Genomic DNA, 13,405 nt, shown 5'->3' with positions numbered 1-13,405 from the left:
GTTTTGATGTCAGTTCTGGGTTCATAGTTGATGCGCAGTGATTCCAGAATATGTCTCCCGGTTTGACTTTTGGAGAGCCTCTCCATCTGGGCAGTTCTGTGAGCTTCTATCAATTCTTCTATGGTGTTATGGAGCCCCAGCGCTTCAAAACGTTCATTCGAAGTGGAGACCGGGATCCCCAGAGCTTGCTTGTTGGTTTTCCTGATCATGACGTTGATTCTTTTCTTTTCTTCAGTTTTAAGGTCTAAGAATGGCGCTACGTAGACGATCCGGCTGAGAACAAAAGTTTGAATTAGTCTGATCAAGCTATTTTCTTTCATACCGTGGTGTTTATTTGCTATGCGCGAAATAAGTCTGATATGTATTGCTTTCTAACTGTCTGATGGTTTCAATATTGTAGCCGTTGTTCTGAATCCTCATACCGAGGATCTTTATACTTGTAACCAGGGGTATGGGTTGTCCTTGGTTTGCGAAGAGCTGTATATTGGGGACTTCGGTTTTCTTTTTCCCTCTTGACGTTGGCTGGTATAGCAGGAGCTCGGATTTCTGCGGGGAGCATCCCAGACCTCTCGACCCAACGTATGCTTCTACCGCATCAATCGCCTTTTGCAGTGTGCCCTGAATATGACCATCACTGCCTCCCGCTATCCATAGCGTAATATCATCGGCGTATAGGCTATGATTTAGATCTTCAATGTTATTAAGCATTTCTGGGAGGCCTATCATGGCGACATTGAAGAGAAAAGGCGAGAGGACAGAGCCTTGCGGCGTACCTCTGCTTCCCATCTCTAGTTCGTCCGACGCCACTCCTCCTATTGTTAAAATTGCTCTTCTGTCAGATAGAAAGTCTTTGATTTATTCGTACGTCTTACGCCCAACTCCAAATTTTTCCAGGTTTTCCAATATTGCTTCATGTTTCACATTGTCAAAGGCCTTGGTTAGGTCTAGTCCCAGTACGACCCTGGTATCCATCCGGGAGCAGCCGTTTCCGTCTATTATTTGGTGCTTAATTCTTAGCATTATGTCTTGCGTCGATAATTTCGGTCGGAAGCCCACCATTGTGTGTGGAAAGGCTTCTCTGTTCTCCATGTATCTGTTTAATCTGTCGAGTACCACGTGTTCCATCAATTTCCCAATGCACGAGGTCAGCGAGATTGGTCTGAGGTTGTCAAGCTGTGGTTTTTTGCCTGGCTTCGGGATCATTACGATTTTTGCTGTTTTCCACTGTTTCGGGATTTTGCCTCTTTCCCAGCAGATGATCATGTATTTTGTGAGAGATTCAATAGACTGATCATCCAGTTCCGAGCAAGGAACTCTTTATTTCGTTTATAAGGTTACAGAAACGAAATAAAACTTTTCCGAAGTTCAGCCACCGAACTTCCCTGTGATACCGAACTCAGATTCCATCGCCTTTAGAAATTTACAGAGCTGGCGATGATTGAGTCAATGCGAGCCCATAACAGCAGCTGAAACAATAGGTATCGGGACACAGGACATACCCTGAAAGAGCAAGAAGATTGACTTTGAAAATCCGCCCACTTCAGCAGCTTTTATTATTTGCCCTACGAGTCTTTTTTTAACACCCAACATGTTTTTCCACAATCAATTGCCACAGATATAAGTTATCCCACTACAAGCTCCTCGTGGACACAGTCTTTTTAATTATTTAACGATGTTCTTCCTGGTTAATGTATCATGCACGCCGTGGAATGATGCTTGCTACATTCTGTGGGCTCAAGAAAAGAGATTTATACACCCATTTGCAGGCTGTAGTGTCGCGGGCGAAAAACTGGCGAAAGCTCTTCGGGCCCAGCGCGCCTAGGATAAGTCAAAAAAGCTTCGGCCGGTCTTCCGACGCTGTGGTTGAGAGCGACCAATCGGGGCGCCACGCGCTTCTCACGCGATGGTCGCCCGAGGCTCCTGATTCGTCGGCGTTGCCTTGGACAACTCGAGTGGGCGTTCTCGTGGCATTCTTGCGCGATCTTGTAGCTGCAATGAAGCCAGCTCCCAGCAAGGCTTAAGCACAACAGCGCAAATGTTTCCTGGAGAAGGCCTGCTCATACGCGGAGGTGCAGTGGCGGCATTGCGGGGGGAAAACTGCCCGCCTGCGGGTCGGCCGTCAGCAGTAGGACGGCCGCCGACCACGGGCCGTAGTTTGGAGACCCCTGCTCTAAACAGTAGCTTTGGCGCCCACCAAGAGCAAGAAGTACAACCTTGCTAATTTCGACACCCGATTCGAGGCCGGTATACAGTCGTTTCTCCGACGTGGGAGTCACGATCAGCTGACGTGAGAAATCGTGGAACTTATTCATCACTTGAGGGGAAAAGGCCATGGTATCTTTTCTTCAATGGATACCAGGCCATTGCGGTATCATTGGAAATGGCGCAGATAAGGCAGCTCGGACGTCAAACCAAGACCGCCGCGTCCCCATTCCTCTCTCAAGGACCGACGCTGCGAGACAGCTTCGCCCTCTAACACGCACAATCTCGTTAGCTGAGTGGAATACTGCACATAAGAGGCGCACAAGACTGCACAGACTAAACGCTTTGCTGCAACTCGGACCTCCAGCCGCACTGCACCAACGCGAAGCGTCTCTTCTGTGTCGGTTGTGGTTGGGAGTTGCCTTCACCAAAGCTTATTCAGCACTAAATGGAATGGCGGACAGTCCTGCATGTGATGTCTGCGGATGCGAGGAGAACATTGACCACTTGTGGCGCTGCTGTCCTCAATTTGAAGCAGAAAGACAATCTATGTTCAACGCATTCAGGAAACTACATCATCGTCCTCTGATTGAACAGACTATATACTATACCCTGCCGATCATCGGCTCATAAGGCAGTGAAGGCACTTTTGTGCTTACTGCGAGCGTCTGGTTTGTACGAGCGTCTTTGACTCCATAGTACTACTGTCCGTGCAGGTCTCTATACCTCTTTCTATCTCTCTCTCTCTCTCCCTTCCCTCAACGTAGGGTAGCCAACGGGACTTTTGACTGGTTAACATCCCTGCCTTCCTTATATCCCCTCCCTCCCCCTCTCTCTCTGTCCGACATTACAAATGAATCGTGCGTCTGTTCTACATTTCCTCGAAGAGGTAACCCAAGGAAGTGACTGTTTAGTATTAGGAATATTCGAACTGTATTAGCACGCAAAGTCGAGTATTCTTCGTACTCGTCTTTGTGCGCTAATACAGTTCCAAGATGCAAGAAAAAACCAATTAGCCCAGTTGTCCATTCTGTTATAGTATGATGAAGATGCGTGCGAGCGCCACAGTGCGTACCTTGCATGTCTTCGAGCAGTTTTACATTTTCCGGAATCGATGACGAAACGCTTAGCATGTACAATTTCGAGTAGCCGGTTAGGGAGGGAGGGGGGGAGGAGGAAAACTCATGCGCAAGAACACTTCAGGGAGGCGCCCAGCGGCTACCGCGGCGCATCCGCTAAATGTACCGCGTCCGCGCACACAACACACGTGCCCACAATTTCTGAAGTCCGAGAAGGCACGCGATGACGCAGCGTCAATTTTCACGCTCCGCACCCGTCGCGCGGCGAGCGTGAGACAGAGAAGAAAGTAGGTGTTGAATCGCGAAACGGGTGGAACGCCCGGCGAAGAAGCGGCAGAGGTAAATAGATTAAAGAGCGAGAAACAAGTGGCAGGAGGCCGCGGGATCTTGTGTGAAAGAGCGCGCGCACGCAGCCTTGCAGGAGCATTGCGAAAAGCCGCGCTCCAACAAGCGTGTCGGCGACAACAAACGGTCGTTTCGAGGTGGTGCCGATCTCCCGCCACACGTGGTGCCGGAGTAGCCGTTCCGGGAAACTTCATTCTCAAAGAAGCGCCCGAGAGGGCCTTCATTGCATCAGTCCTGACCAACCACCGCACGCGGCGGCGGTCACCCACTGCGCGCGCTCCTCTCTCTTTAGAGCTCGTTACACGAGGCTCCCACGACGCGAAGCAATTTCTGCTATCGCGAAGCGCCATTTCTGGGAACACCAAATTGAGAGGTGTCAAGGCGTATGAACGGCGAACGCGGCGGCAAACACGCCGTCGCCGGAAGCTCGCTCGATGCCAGGTACGTGAGCTCATAAATACGGTGAAAACGTGCGCGGCGAGACGCTTGCGCCGTCTACAATGGCGACACCACTTAACGAGCGTAAAGACGCGAGTGACTTTCGTGGCGCTCTTTTCGCGTTGCTAATAAAGACATTTGCCGTTAAAGCATTGCCGTCTCTGCTTTGCTCCACCGTGGGGCAAAGGAAATATAGACACACAAGGAGATTGCGTTCGCTTACCGAGTAAAATGGCGTCGGCCGCAATACGCATGGACTGACAGCGAGCTCTCCTTCACGCCACACCAAATAGCGTACGCTGATTTCGGGTGCAGCTTTTTCCGACTACTTGCTACGCTCTCACAGCTTGACTTTTTTGGTGAGCGTCTGACTTATATATAAGGCTTCATTTCTTTTGCGAAGTCCGAAAGTTTAACGTCGCAGAAATAACACACGAGGATGAGCGATCACATCCAAATACTGTGGTTAATGTTGACGTGACATTTATGGGCACATAACGCTAGGGAAAAGCCACGAAAACCCGAAGAACAACAAGACATGACGATGAAAACAAGGTAATATCTCAATGTAAAACCCTCTTCCGTCACTGCACGCGCATGCCCCTGCGTTCAAAGCACAATTCTCTGTCTAACAGTGCGATGGAGAGCTTACTGATACAATCCTCCTTGTGCCAACAGTGCAGCTTCAGTGATAATGCTGGAGCGGTCATCTTTATGCCTGCTGGACATAGAACTACACTCTAACATTGGACAACACCCACAATATCGGAAATGAAGCGCTAAGAAACCCTCCTTCCCATTTAACACATATTGTTACGATGCTCGCGCAGTCGGTTGTTCAAACAAGGGCCGCTCTGACCTATGTCTTTTCGGAATTCTGTATCGATAAATCTCATTTCAAAAGAGACCACAGAACTTGGAAGCTACCGCTCGTTCTCGTGCCTCCGTGTTCCTGTGTCTCCATTAAACTTTCGCACCTCAAGCAGAAAATGACCCCACACCATCTAGTCAGATCAGTTCCGATACTATAACCATTTTCTGGCATGAACTTAAAACATACTGCATTCATGGTTGAGAACTGTTCATAAAGAACTGTTTTGTTCCCAGGCCCGCTAACCGTCGGGCAATTTTAAGACTTTGATGTTTCGCAGTACATATAAAGACACGTAAAAACTTTGCTCTTGGTGGGGCAAATTTATTCAGTTATTTCATTCACTTGTTCAATAAAATCACGTACTTACTGAGCGCACACTTGAGTATGCAGGACCCGTATTCACAAAAATCTTACACTAGGGTTGTTCGGAGAACATTCGAGCCGATCATGATCACAGACAAGAGACGTTTAGTTTGTCGACCAACACTTTACCGCTTGCGATTTACCGGGTTACAGGAGGCGTAGACGTGAGCAGCCAGTTCAGTGGCACCACCTGGTTGTGCAGAGCTCAACCCGACAAACACGGACCTTTTACTGCCGGAACTAATGATATTTACTTCGCTCCTCGCGTAAATTTTCTGCAGTGGCGTAGTCGTAAACACGTTGCCTTTTTAAATGCCTTTTTTTCGACTAAAACACTCATCGAAGAGGAAAAGTTGTCTATAAGGCATTGTGGTTAGACGAAGCGTAACACGATGTTGCTATGGGTACCGTTCACTGTTCAGATGGCGCTACGACATTTCATGTTTCGCCCCAGTATTGCCGACGCCGGCCGCTAGAGAGGCGCTGAAAATGATACGGCATTTCGAACGACAACGGCTTCCTTATCGTCGCTCGTTTGAGAGGTACGCCCTGCGCTTTGACAATATCAAGCTCACAATTGTTCTCGCTGCACATATCGATTGCGAACGCGTGCTATCATATGCAGAGCATGCGCGCTTTGACATTTTCACAACTCGGACAGTCTTCTTTCGTGATAATCGGTCGAAAGTATCACGGCGAATGTAGACAGCGTCTCTCCAGTTTTGCTGCTTTTGACACTGGCCGTCCCAAAGCTTCACTTGTAGTGGCGCACAGATCGCGTGCAAACTGCAATGCACGGTGCCTATACTGGCCGGTTGCCCAGGATTACGCAAACATCATTGCGTATATCGTAATACGAGTACACGCTGAATCTCTATACCACCGAAAGCGCCCGGCCAATTGGAAAACACATACGAACAAAAAGCCTAGTGAATTCGGCCTCAGATATGAGCACGCAAAGCATAAATTTAAATGAAGGTGGCGCAAATATATTAAAACGAAATCAAAATTAAACTTAAGATTTCAGCGTGAGCTTGCATTGGGGCATCAAATATTACTTCCTTATAGGTTTAGAACTAGAATACCTGTATAAATATGTATTATAGTGTATTCTTGTTGTAGTTAATCCTTCAACAGTTTTTTTTTCTTTCGAACATCTGTACCTTGCCGAGAAAGAGAGAGGGGGAGAAAACAAGGTAAGGTTAAGCAGGGAAGTCAACCAAACGAACGTCAGGTTGGCTGCCCAACACCGTGGGCAAGGAAAAGGGGTAACAGAAAGAGTGAGCAATTGAACACTGAGTGTATGTACATGGGAGGATGCCCCCTCAGGAGGACTATAAACGATAACTCACGCCGGTGTTTATCTTGCCGAAGCATCCATTGTGTACGACGTGTGAGAGCAAATGAAGCTGTCCTTAATTAAGATAGCTTTCGGGCAGCCCAGTTGCACTTCCCTCATCCCGGCCTCTCCTCCTTTATGCAATTAAAGTTCTGCAAGTAAAGCCTTGCCTGATGTTGTTCGAACGTTAATTACAGTGTAATGAAATCAAATGTATGATCCATGTATGCAGACGACATATGCGTTTCCAGTGCGTGACGTTCACGTTACACCACTCAGCAGTGGCTTCACAAAGCGCTGACGAACATCCTTCTCTGTTTGTACATGGATGTCGACAATTATCTGGAGAAAGGAGTACCCTTATGAATTTTAGACGGAAGAAAATGACAAGATGCCGATTGATACTAGGCGGGCATTCTCTTGCACACGTACTATGGGAAACGGTTATTGGGGTGGTGATTGGCAGGAGCCTCTCTCGTTCGCACCACGTGAACACGCTTTGTGGGCGCATCTCTGCGGTATCGCAAGTGGTTTGATATATGACCGAATCACGCTGGTGCAGCAATTGTCACTCGATGGTGCTCTTACACAATGCTTATGCGGACGACGTTATATGCTCTAGCCAGTCAGCCGGTGCTGCAGCGGATATCGTTAACAAGCAAAAGAAACTCGACTGAGCCCCTAACAATTTTGTACGCATATGCCTGGACTTTCCAAAAGGATTGCTCTACCTCGAACGGTGCCGGGAGCAAAATGTCTACCTATTGACATCTTAAGCGGGCATGAAATATTACGTACTCATCTTCGACACGTTGCTGAAATTAGGAAACAATTTCTACGGCGCACAGCTAAAACTTGCGCTAGCTCCAGATTTGGGCAGGTCGTCCGAGGAATCTCTGCCCCATTCCTGCACAAGTGCAGCAGCTCTTGCCTTTCAGTTTTCAGCCTTGGGCTGTCTACTCCATAAACCTCCCGTACGCTTCGGTCGCCAAGACCGAAGGGTACCGGGGAGGCCTCGGGGAGCTCCGAACCCAGGGACCAGTCCGAGTTCTAGCATTGGTGCCCCCGCTGCCCCTTTGGCGCCCTGAAGAATGTTGTTTAACTTAGAACTCGCGCAAATTCTCGCTTCCCTCGTGGTCTGGCAGAGGAGAATGTGGCTAACTGCACTGGGCAGCTCGATTTGCGGGCGCAGAAAGACGCACGAGAGAAAGAACTGGCGGGCCCTTCTGGAGCCACAGCCTGTCTGGAGTACGCACGTGTGCTCTGAAGTACGCATGCGTACTCGGCACCGGCGTTCTGTAAGGGCGAATTCTCACAGCCGTCAAATAGTTTCACTCACCGCGCTGTCAAGGCACCGGCGTCTGTCTGTCCTGGCCGGTTTCTCGCCATAAACGCTGTCTCATGACGGAGGAAGGTGCTGCGGCGATGACGAGTCGGAGCATTTGATGGCTGTGAAAATAATTACGCCTAAAGAACTAATCCCGCAGAGGCAGGATTAGTTCGGGTCTGAGCGCTCTCGTGTAAGCGCGCGCGGACGTGATCTCCGACACAAACGCACCGTCGCCGCCAAGCCGTTGCCGTCATCTCATCGCCTTCAACGAACGATGATAATATAACGACAAAGGCATGGTGACGCTCTGATGACGACACCGGCATAATGGCGAAGGTATGACGTCAATGGGATGGCGACGCTAGAAGGATGGCGACAGAAGCACCACGACGGCTTCACGACGATGGTATATGACCAAGAATGCATGACTATGACTGTGAGATGACGACGCAATGGCGACGATGACGTGGCAACGAGGGAATATTGACGACGGAAGGAAAACGGCATGTTTACTGCAGCGTGCTCACGCCGTGTGATGAGAATGGAATGACGAAGCTGGATTGACAAGAATAGAACAACCAAAAGCGACAACGACAATAGCTGAAGTATAACGACGAAGACGGTGATCACGGCGGGACGAAGACAAGTAGGTCATGTTTATGTATGCTTTCCACAGCTAACTATATATTGGGTGTTTCTGCAAGGACTGCCAAACATTTATGATGGTCACTTGTTGCTGATGGGACAATTCTAGTCGTTGAGCTGAATTATTCTAAGGCGGACATTATTTGCACGATAAACCGAAGTTCATAACTGACTCGAGAGGGAAACAGTGCGAAAAAACACGACAAGAAGACAAGAAGGGAGACACACAGCAGCGCTGGTGTGTGTCTCCCTTCTTGTCTTCTTGTCGTGTTTTTTCGCGCTGTTTCCCTCTCGAGTATGTACCGACTAGCCCAAGCCTGTACGGTCTTGCATAACTGACTAATTACAAAGAATTCAGCAATTAAGCTTTTAACTAATTAAATTGCGGCACGTATTGCAATTTAGAAATTGTAGCCTGGGAGTTCGGCAGGCGGATCCACTTGAAACCAATTTTCAGGATGGCACCAGTTTCGCGGTATAAATTCCCGACGTTTGGACAGAAATGCATTGGTGGTCCAGTAATTTATTCGTTTCAGTGCATAAAACGGCATGTTGTTTAACATATTACGTGGAACGACAGTGCATTTTTTGCCGCTAGTTCGATGGAGCTGATCTCAAAAATGGTGTCATCCCCAGAATTATTTTCAAGTGGATATATTTTGCAATTTTACCGGCTACAATTTGTAAATTAGAGTGTGTGCCATAAGATATTTATTTAATTATGGGGTTTTGCATGCCAAAAGTACCATCTGGTTATGAGGCACGCCATATTGGGGGACTCCGGATTAATTTGGACAACCTGGGGTTTTTTATCGTGCACCTAAATCCATTGTCGTCCTAACGTGCACACGGGTGTCTTCTGCATTTCGCCTCCATCGAAATGCGGCCGCCGTGGCCGGGATTCGATCCCGCGAACTCGAACCACTAAGTAACCACGGCGAGTCGTAAGATATTTATTTCAAAGCCTAAATAATTAGTTTCAGTAATTTGTAAATTATGCAGTTTGCTCTCTCGTGCTAGTAATATCCTCCTCTTTGAGTACTCCACCTCAAGGAGTAGAATTGGGTTACCTGCCGCTGGTGATTTAAAAAAAAAATGTTTGACAGTCTTCGCAGAAAAACCCAATGTGTTCATTTATTCATGAGTATGTAATGCATCCAGTCATCTTTCACGCCACATTGACTATGCTGTATAACACAAAACTGTATCGCAGGCATCAAGTGCTCTGCATACATTTTATAGCCACATACTGGCTTTTTTTTTTCAGAATGTACCACAGCTTCAGAAAGTGGTCAGGTATAATGCCATGGCATTGACGGAAACGACGCCTGTGCCATTGTGACTGCGTGACACAGACATTGGCAGGACATGGGACCTGGTACCAAGTACTGGGTGATGATAAAATGGGCACTCTGGTGCCTTCTTTCGGTGATAGAATGATGATGATCAAAATCCTGTGTTAGATAGGCCTCTAAAGCCTGGGCTGACGTGTACAACCATGCACCATTGTAAGCTTGAAATTTCATGACGAAATGAAGATGCGTAGACAAAATCTGTAAAGCTGATAACCGATGGTTTATTACAATACTAGAATGGGCGTCAAGGGAATAGAACTGCAGTCGAGAACGGGAGAGAACTATGGGTACCATGATGAAATTAGAATAGCTTAAGGTAATCGTGTCAACTGGCGCAAAACAGGTATAAGTGGAGATCGTTGGGAGAGGCCTTCCACCAGCGCTTACAGAAGAAGGCTGATTACGATAATCATTGGTAAAGGAGGCAAGGAAAAATGAAATAATATGCGTCGGAGCATGCGAACTGAGAGAGAGTGCCGGGTGATCCGATCAAAAAATTATTCCTTGATCATATCATATCACTGCAGGAACTTGAACGTACTCGCACGCACTTTCCATTCCGTGTCCGCGTTGCGAACACAGTTGCGACTCAATGTTGGCGTTGTTGGTCCGAACGCTTTTGCGGGACTAATCGGGCATAATGTGGCCACACATTCAGTATACAGGACCTTCTCGCTTGCCTCTCACTTTCCCTGCGCCGGCGGCAGCTGCTCGGTCACAAGAAAAGAACAAAGAATGAAGGTATACAGTCGTGCTCGCTCGCAGTGCAGGCTTTCCGCAATCCCGGATACTCGTGGTCATAGGTCGCAACCTCGTACAGCGCTGCTAAGCGCACCAGCTTGCCAAGCGTGAATGTTCGCGCGCCCGCCGAGGTAGCGTCGTCGCACTGGACACACGTCGATCCGGTACGTCGCGTCACGCTTTTTCGTTACCCGCGATTTCGCCACGGCTCGGCCTCCCGAACACTCCGCGACTGGCTGCTCCGTGGAGGCGACCGCATCCATGCGCGCTCCGGCGTAATGCGTTCGCGCACGCTGGCGGTCTCCGAAGCGGCGAGAACCCATCAGCGCACAGCAAACCCTACCGAGCTGGGACGAACCGACAGGAGCTAATTTTGTTCCCTAGTTCCAACTCAATCAACCGTTTCTCGAGCGAAGAGGCGAGCTCTATGTACGCATGCACTTCAGTAAGAAATATCCTACCCGAATTGCAACAAATATTCGCATTGCATCGGAAGCGTCGACTAGCCAGATTGTGGTACGTGCAAAGTGGAGCACATACTTGTTGCGTGTTAGGAATATGACTGCGCGGCATGTACTCACTCAGGCCGAGCTTTATGCATTTCCTAAATAAATTATCTCTCCCCCTCCCTGTCTCTCTCTCTCTCCTCGTTTGCGATGGCGAAATAGTGACGCGAAATGCCGGATATCGATGTATTGATTTTTTATTGTATTTGTCCTCGTTACTGCATTTATTCTCTAATTTACAATGTTCATTTCTGCATTGTGTGAAGTTATATGCTTACACTAGCCGTATACATAGTGCATATCTTCTCTTCCTTTTCCATCTTTTTTTTTCACTTTCATCCAAATGAATTCTTGCTTATTTATATTTTGCTTTCATAACCCAACTTCTATATGTAATAACCCTGCGAAAGAGTTTGCACTATGAAGAAATAATTGTACGGGTCGAAATAGGTCAAGGTGCAATATTTTTGGCACGTCCGTTGCAAGAAATCTCAACCTGACCCTGCGGCGAATGTCCTATTTGCCTCCGAAAGGCACACGAATATTGGGACCTGATTTGGACGTACCCCGGAGGAAGTGTTTCACCATTCAAAAATGTTCATTCCGCCCCCTATGAGGCGACTTACTACATCAAACCATTGGTGTCGTTTAGAATTACTTCCTAAACATCACCACTATAAATAGGTCGAAATCGTTAAGAAAATGCAGGAGGAGACGGCACACCTCTCTTCCGAAAATCCACTGCCCTTGCGGTAATGCGTGGGGCCACTCTACGGACGGCATTGCGCTCTTGCACTAATTACGGACATTTTAGCAAATAATGTTTCATATCACCATGAGTGTGGCAGAACGAACGTGTTGTTGGGGACCACAATGCTATCTTGTGCTGCCACGCCGGCATTCGCACTGAGTGAATAGGCTGTAGTAAGAAGGCTTTTGTTCAGCTGAATCCCTTGGTCACACGGGACTGATATGTTTAGGACCCCAATATGTTCATCATGTTCGTCTTTACTGTGTATTTGAGGTACTCTCACAGTAGGCCTGTGTGTTAGTGCTGGGAGCGAAAGGCCGTCGGCATCTTGATTTTCGGACAAGCCAATGGCGATGGAAGCCACTGGAGGACTAGGTAAAATCCTAAAGTGCGCAGGTACTTGATGCTGCGTAAAAGACCGCTGTACGCAAATATGCTGCGGAAAACAATGCTGGAGTACCTGGACTGCTGGTTTGCTGCCCGATAATAGCACACCTGGTAGTTCGGGACAATATTTAATTTTCCGCAAAGCAAGGTAATAATTTTGCTTACCACCGTAGAAACCCGGCAGAATGCCTGCGAGGCTCCAAGGGACGGCATAAGAAAGCTGAAGCACGAGCATGTTATTCGACATCAACTAAGCTATCGGTGAATGTGTTTGCCAGTGTGTGTTTTTACTAATTCTTCGAGCACTAAGAGCTTGGCTTGTGCCGCAGCTTCATACTCTATGGGCACTTGGTGTTAATATCAGGATGACTTAGATGGTGTTACATTGACTGAAATGCACACCGTCGCTCCTGTCGCTCTCTCCTTCGCGGCAAATCAAGACCAAAGGGTCTGAGAGTACTGTGGGCAACAAACGCACCGGATTATGTACTTCTTTTTTAGGTTTTGGAGCAAAGCTTTTCTGATGGTTGACTTGTTCAAACGGCAGAGGTGCCCAGCCACCCCTGAAAAGCGAGCAGACGCTGCAGAAGCGATCGGGATTGACAAGAGGCCTTTCTATTCGTGGTTTCCTCTGGCACCCGCATAGCGATTCTGGGGCCTTTCCTGTGCACTAATCACGTGATATACTCGGTTTCGGGTGGTGAGATCAGAGGCAGCTGATAACGGACTCTGTTTACATACAGGGCTGCGTGCAGCATCATCACTGACGCAGGATGGCTTCCCAAATGTGCACCAGCGATTTTTATTTCACATTGACAAGCAGAAAAAGTGACGAAATGATGGCATCCACGGCAATCAGTGATTGCATCCAGCAGTCCAGCGTGGCACCGAGAAAAAGCACTTGCCGTGTTTGCTTGATTGGTAAGCCTCCGATGCTGATTTCTAAGTTTATTGCCCTTGTGTGCATGCCATGGAAGGGGACAATACAAAACAAACGGACGACGTTCTCCGATACAGCGGCCTTATTGATAGCTGACGGCTTTTACTTCA

The sequence above is a fragment of the Dermacentor silvarum genome, chromosome 7 (genome assembly GCF_013339745.2).
Source record: "Dermacentor silvarum isolate Dsil-2018 chromosome 7, BIME_Dsil_1.4, whole genome shotgun sequence".
Taxonomy (NCBI): Eukaryota; Metazoa; Arthropoda; class Arachnida; order Ixodida; family Ixodidae; genus Dermacentor; species Dermacentor silvarum.
This window is presented reverse-complemented; position numbering follows the sequence as displayed.